The sequence below is a fragment of the Passer domesticus genome, chromosome 2, assembly GCF_036417665.1.
Source record: "Passer domesticus isolate bPasDom1 chromosome 2, bPasDom1.hap1, whole genome shotgun sequence".
NCBI classification, from domain to species: Eukaryota; Metazoa; Chordata; class Aves; order Passeriformes; family Passeridae; genus Passer; species Passer domesticus.
The window spans coordinates 34706949-34712948 of record NC_087475.1 but is presented as its reverse complement, the minus strand read 5'-3'; the positions used below and the strand labels follow the sequence as shown (position 1 = coordinate 34712948).

The 6000-nt window shown below is 41.9% G+C and overlaps 1 long non-coding RNA gene across 1 annotated transcript; it reads left to right on the top strand.

Annotated features, from left to right (window-relative positions):
- Positions 1 to 337: 337 nt before the first annotated feature.
- On the top strand, positions 338 to 5081 carry LOC135295302 (uncharacterized). The gene is made up of 3 exons (XR_010357346.1): positions 338 to 740; positions 831 to 988; positions 2957 to 5081. It is a non-coding gene; the product is annotated as an uncharacterized LOC135295302 (long non-coding RNA).
- The last annotated feature ends 919 nt before the right edge of the window (positions 5082 to 6000 follow it).

The window sequence follows — 6000 nt, the reverse complement described above, 5'->3', positions numbered from 1 at the left end:
CAGCTGAGGAAGTGATTCCCATTGCTGGGGAAGAGATCTAAGCAGGTTTTAGAGGATCAGTGGAGGAAGGACACAAGATGCTGGGAGACACATGGCCTGAAAGAGTGTAGTGTCACTGGAGCTGTGACAGCAGAGTTTGATACAGGCTGTACAGGCTCCTTATGCTTTAGCAAATTTATAAAAACTACACAGGCAAACTCCTGTTGATTTTCACATGTGTCCTCAGGGTCAAGCTCAGCTTTAACACACGGAGACAGTGATCCCATGTGCCTCTACTGTGACACTGGCTCAGTTCGTGACCTTGGTGACAGTCCTGTGTGGGACTAATTTGCCCTTCTGCCTGCAGGAACTGTAACCCAGGGGGTGTGTGCAAGTCTGGAGGCAAGGTGCATCATTTGGATATCATTGTGACACCACCAACTTTCCAAAGTCCCTCCTCCAACCAAGAACATCTGAAATACAGGAGGCAGAAAAATCTAACCATATGTCTTGGCAGTTTTTTCTGCCATGGTGGGCAGTCACTCCAGCCAGACCCTGAGAGACAGCAGCCAGAAGGGATCCCTGGCTTCTTGCACATGAGGCACGAAGGCATCAAACTTATCATTAGGGAGTAGCTGAGCTTCATCATGGAGTTGTTTGTCCCTCTCATTGACTTTACTCAGAGCCTCCTACTCCCACAAAACCACAGAAGATATGAAGATGTCTTGACATCCCAGTTTAAAGACCACTGACTTAACAAGGTCGTCTCTTAATGATTTCTGTAGGGTTTGGGCTTCATTAGAGAGAAGCATAATGAGCTCAATGCAATCTCCTGTCTTATCCACCTCCAGTGTATTGGTCAGATTGGAGCCAACAACTGTGACTTCACATCAGAGGCATTTGCAGGGTGGCAGCTAAGGAGCTACCACAGGAGATTAAGAACTTTGACAGAGAGGCTGGGCAGTCCCTGTCCATGCTGGCCATGCTTTCCTGGCCCACCTTTGAGAAGGTAAGTACTGTTTTTACACCTCATATAGTAGTTTGTGTGAGTACTACAGAATTATTTCTGGATCCAAGGCTGCAACCACGTGTTCTTGTTAAGATCCTGCAGAATTAAAAGCCTGTTTGCATGTGTTATTAATAACATGGGAGAGACCACATGCCACCATTCAAGGCACCATGGGGGTTTGGGCACAGGAACTAGAAGACCTGCATAGAATGTGAGGCAAATATGTACCCATGAGCATCCACAAGGGAACAGTGCTCAGTGGCATGAGACATTTACCCTCAGGAGGGGTGCTGAGAGGAAAATTGCGCTCAGAACATAGATGTGGTTCCCTCAAACTGAGGGACACAGGTTGGACCAGCTTTCTCACCACATCACAGAGTGATACAGAGTGTTACATCGCTGTGCTAAAGAGCAATCTGAAATTACCTTATACAGTTTCTCTGTGCCTTAGTCTCTCTGTGGTATAAAGGAAGTAATAACTGTTCCCACCTCTCCCTGATGCACAGTCACTCACATTTCTCAGGGAGGTGAGCCCTGAAAATTTCTCAGCTGATAATCCCCGAGTAGTTGATGTGAAGTTAAATAAAAGACTGAGATGGGGTCAGCCTGCTTCTTCTCCACCTTTCAAAGAGGGCTGATGAAACAAGTGGATAAATAAAATTATGTCAGTCAAACAGGGCCTGAAGGTTACCTTGGCTGAAGCAGTGGCATCGTCTCAGAATACTAGTCCAAAAACCAGTTTATTGAAAAGTGGTGAGGTAAACCCCATTGTTCCACATTTTTGGCCCCAGGAGGCTGGAGCAACCCTCACCTGATGTAATTTTAAATTGCTTGGCAAATGCACTAAATAAGAGGGGGGTTTCTGCACAAAATGAAAACTTATAGAATCCCTTAAGAAAAGCCAAACCTTAAACATGTGAAAGCTTATGAAAAATTAGATGATGTGAAAAGTACTTTAAATCAAAGCAGCAGGTAAAACTGGAAATAAAGTTATCTTCAGTTTAAAATCTCTATGTACCACATTGATGGTAATGCTTCATTTCCTGCAGACTGTAAGTAAATCAAAGCCTACTTTGGGTTTGCATATCTGTCTAAGATCTCATCTCTAAGAATGTATTATTTTGGCATTTCCCACATTGGAATTACCTCTGGTCCGAATTTGGGTAATAGAGTATGATAACATATTAACAAGTAATAAGCATGAAATTTTTATCCATTTTAAAATGTATGACTGAGAAAGAAAACAAACATGTTAAAAAGGCAGCACTTTAAAAGTAATCAGCAAAAGAACCAAGAAAACAAGACTTAGGTCATACAGGAAAAACGAAAGAAAAGTATAGCTAATTGGTGGCACTTGTGTTGAGAAAGAATGTAAGAAAAGCTGCATACCTATTCAGGAAAAGTAAAACAGATGTGTGAAGTGTCTGGCTGAGCTATTGTTTTAACTTTGTAATCTAAAATAGCTGACTTGATTTCATTTTAACAAGGGATTAGTTTAGCAGACAGTTTGGATTAGCAGCAACATATATAAATAAACATGCTACTCTTAAATACCCAGTTTATAAAATGCAGGACAACAAGAATCAGAAAAATGCTAGTCTCGAACTTTGAGATTACATAGCCAAAACACATGCCCATTCCACAGAGACAAGGAATTAGCAAGAGCCTTCACATTGCATAATGTAATACAAGAAGTATTTGTGATTATGATTTCACTGAGAAGCAACTCAAGCCCTGCTCTAGACCCTAATTGCAGAGGATTAACAAATATTTTACACCTAAGCTATTTTAAGAAAAAGAAGGATAAGCTCATACCTTGCTTTTCATATGTGAAGGAACCTGACAAAAATCAGAAATTATGGGTCAGGTATTCTATTACAAAATGCATGTTGCTTCAACCACAGGAGAGGGGGGGAAAATACTATCTGCAATTTGAAAACCCCCTTTCCTGACATGTTTTTCACGCAGCAGCAGAGATCTGGAATCACTGATCTGAGGAGGGAAGGTGTCTGTGCTGATAACAGGAAGGGATGAGACTGGCAGAAGAGCACTTCTCCTCCAGCGTGTTCAGACAGCCATCCATCAGTCTGAGCAATCTCAGAGCCTGCACTAACTTTTAAGTTACAAACATTCACAGACATTTGGGGTTTTACACGGGATTTTGCATAGTCTCTTCCAGCACTGCCGAGCCGGATGTGATTCTAATGTCACAGTGTTTGCTGTAGCAGTCATTTTGCTACCATCTGTTAGAGGTCAACACTAGTACGGGTTCTTTATTTTTTTAGGCCACTTAAGTCAGTAAAGGCTTAAGCTGGCTACTGATTCCAGTGCACTTTGACTCCTGCCATCAGGCTGAAAGTTTGGATGTACAGAATCACGGAGACCATTCAGCTACAGAAGATGGGTAATATGCTCCCATGAGTAACAACTGCCTAAGGTGTTACAGGAGTTTCAGTCCTGTCCCCAGATTCCTGCAAGCTGTCTGTAAAGATAGCCATGCTGGAACAGTCTTCCTTGGGAAAGTGTACATCAAGGTGGAAGTGTGTTGTTCCCCACATCCATGATGAATAGGCTGAATACAGCAGAAATTAATTACAGCAAAAGATTTAATCTAGATATTAAAATCTGTTCTTATGTTAAAAATGCAGAAGTATTGTAAAAACTTCATAAATTAAAGTCTGCAGAATGAGTTACATGACATACAGCTGTGGGGAATATCTTAAGGCAGAGCCTGGGCTGTATCTGAGGTTCCTTTTGTTTTTCATGGAGTAACAGTATCTGAATGAATTTGTGTTCATCAAGAATGGATAAACACATTGACTACTCACCATCAGATGTATGGCCGACAAAGCCTAATGTGTATTAAATCCAGAGAATTTAAAGGATTTCCAATTTAATCCAAGAATCTTTAGCAAGCAATTGCATCTGTCTGGAAACATATCTACAAAAGAGAGTTCATGAGAGAAAAATGTTGCAGATGCAGGAAAGCAGACTACTGAAGAGATCAGATAATGTCAGACATAGAAAATGTATTTTCTAGTGAGGTAAGTTGCAGGTAAATGCACAAGCTTGCAAAGAAAAAAGGCGTGACAATCACAGATTCATAGAGACACTTAGGTTGGAAAAGAACTTCAAGATTGTCGAGTCTAAACTTTGACCTGGCACTGCTTGTCAACTAAGTCATAACACTAAGTGCCACATCCTGTCATTTCTTAAACACCTCCAGTGATGGAGACTCCATGACTTCTCTGGGGAACCCTGATATCATTTGAATTTGTCTTCAGCTGCCTTTGTTCTAGCTTGTTTAGCTGGATCAGACATTATCTGATTACCAGGTAGCTATTGCACATTCTGTCCATTTTTTTGCTAAACCTCTGTTTAATCTCTGCTAGATTTTCATAATTGTTTAAGCTTATGTATAGAGTTTGTGTGGCCATGTTTTGGTAGAAGGGGTACTATAGGGGTGGCTTCTGTGAGAAACTGGTAGTATTTCCCCATGTCCAGTGGAGTTAATGCCACCTGGCTCCAACATGGACTTGCCACAGCTGGATAAGGCTGAGCCCATCAGTGATGGTGGTGGCACCTCTGGGATAACAGATTTAACAAAGGGGGGAAACTGTACAAGGGCAACTGCAGCTAGAAAAAGGAGAGAGAGTATGTGAGAGCAACACTCCAGGGTCAGGCACCCAGGTCAGAAAAGCAAGAGCAGGAGAAGATGCTCCAGGCAGAAAGGCAAAGATTCCCTTGCAGCCCATGGTGAAGACCATGGTGGACCAGATGTCCCCCTGCAGCTGATGGAGGTTCATGGTGGGGCACAGGTCCACCTGCAGCCCAAGGAGAAGATGCACACTGGAACAGTTTATGAAGAACTGCAGCCTGTAAGAAGGTCCCACATTCGAGAATTTTGTGGAGGACTGTCTCCCGTAGGAGGGGACTCAGATTGGAGCAGGGGAAGTGTGAGAAGTCCTTCCCCTGAGAAAGAAGGAGAAGCAGACACAATGCGTGGTGAACTGACCACAGTTCCCATTAGCTGACCATCTGAGGTGCTTGACAGAAGGAAGTTGAGAAATCAAGAAGCAAAGTTGAACCCAAAATGAAGGGAAAGTTAGGAAGAATGTGTTTAAAGATTTGCTTTTATTTCTCATTATCCTGCTCTGATTTGATAAGTAATAAATTAATTTCCCTGAGTCAAGCCTGTTTTGTCCATGATGGTAACAGGTATTATCATCTTTCCTTGTCCTCATCTTGACATAGAAACATTTTCTCCCACCAAGCTGGTGAGGGATCAATAGAGTGTGTTGGTGGGCACCTGGTGTTCAGCTAGGTTTAACCCACTTGACCATAGGTAATCATATATTTTTATTTAGATATAGCAACAAGTAGCTATCTTTTGTAGAATTAAATATCTATAAACTTAAGATAATGATGCAGTATAGAAGAATGCTCGATAGATAACAGAAGGGACATAGAAGATACTTTAGCTATTAATTTATCAATGGTCAATTACTGATCATTAACCACAATTCTTAAACTGTGACAGCTCAGGCAATTACATGGCCAAGACCTTTCTTCCCTCAGAGCCATGGTGGGGAGATGCTGCTCAGGTTAACTGGCCCTCGTGAGGCTACTCAGCTCTTCCGTGCACCACATATGCAATACACTCTAAGAGCCAGCATCACTCAAACTCAGACATCTCAAGTTAGTGCCATAAGTCAATGTGGCTCAAAGTATCACAAGAGCACTTTTTTAGAGCTCCCAAGCCACTTATTTGTAATGGTGGGGGCTTTCTTGGGAAAAAAAATTGTTGTTTGGTCTCAATTTTTCCAGAACATTTTTTCCAGAGCAACTGCCTTGTTAGGAACTTCCCAGATGCTACCTAGTGTCTCCATGAGGAAGGTTGGGTTCTTGAATCTTTTCCTCTGCTGGTGACAAATCCCTATTTTCATTTTTTTAACAAATCCTTTCAACTAAAAAGGAGGTAATGTCTGTGTATTCTCTAGAACAAGGAGAAG